Consider the following 1175-nt stretch of genomic DNA (forward strand, 5'->3'; position numbering starts at 1 on the left):
GGAGTGGTACAAACAGATCAATTTGATGTTGGGGAGTTGGGATGGGAATTAGAAAAATGGAGTGGCTCTGAGGCCAAGAAGGGATTTAAATACCAGATGAGAATTTTAGGTTTAAGGGTTTTTGCGAGAGGAAGAACTGCTGTACATCTACAAGGGCCAAAGCCTGAACTCAGGACAATGATAAGGGAAAAGTTTTGATTAGTAGAGTTTAGGATGAAATTAAGTTTATAGAGGGAAAAGTTTGAAATAGTTGAGGCTGCAGATAAAAAATGAATACATGAGTGTTTCATCAGCAGATGGACTGAGACAGAGATGTAAATGGTCTTTATGGTGGGGAAGATTTGTAGTCAGAAACTCAACACATTACAAATGTGATGCCAAGGTTATGAACAGTCTGGTTCAGCTGAAATAGTGACCAGAGAGGGAAATTATATCGGTGGTGGGGATACAGGACTGTTGATGAAGATGTTTGTTCATCATTGTTGGATGATCAGTTTACCTGGTTTTAAGAAGAAAATTAATAATATACAGACTGCTTCATAAAAGTCTGTGTCCATTGGCTAGATGACAAAGTATTAGGCTGAATTGTTTCATGTCTGAAATTTGGGAACAGAAAAGTTGGGGTATGTGAAAGTGTTTGCAGAAATGTTTTTTATTCAAAAAGAACGTATTACTTGAAATAATTCTTGAAGATACAATGATAAATCCATACTGTACAAAGTTGAAAGTTTGCAACAGAATCCATTATTACATATACTTCTTTGGAGCATGGCAAATGTATCCAGCTTCAGATAGGATGATTTTCCATAATTCAATGAGAATGTAGAAGCACGTGTATGAGCTTGGCTTCAGCAAATCAAATCCAACTTTCCAACAGAGGATGGAACAGGCAGTAATATTAAAAATCACATCAGTACCAACTGAATGAATCAAACAAGATGTATTTAACCTTTGACAGAACATTTACTTTACAGATTTGGAGTGATAATAGACTTCCCTTTGTTTTATTTCCCATCTGTCCATGATTCCAAATTTGTACCATAAATAGCAATTTCTTGTCAGAACGCAAAGAGATCCCATGAACTGCAATTTTGGTAAGTAGATACATGTTTCTAAAATAACTAATTTTTAAAAGGAATGTTTTTGTTATGTGAAAGAAAAGGAAGCGCCCAAAA

The sequence above is a fragment of the Carcharhinus amblyrhynchos genome, chromosome 8 (genome assembly GCF_965287045.1).
Source record: "Carcharhinus amblyrhynchos chromosome 8, sCarAmb.v2.hapA, whole genome shotgun sequence".
Lineage (NCBI taxonomy): Eukaryota > Metazoa > Chordata > Chondrichthyes > Carcharhiniformes > Carcharhinidae > Carcharhinus > Carcharhinus amblyrhynchos.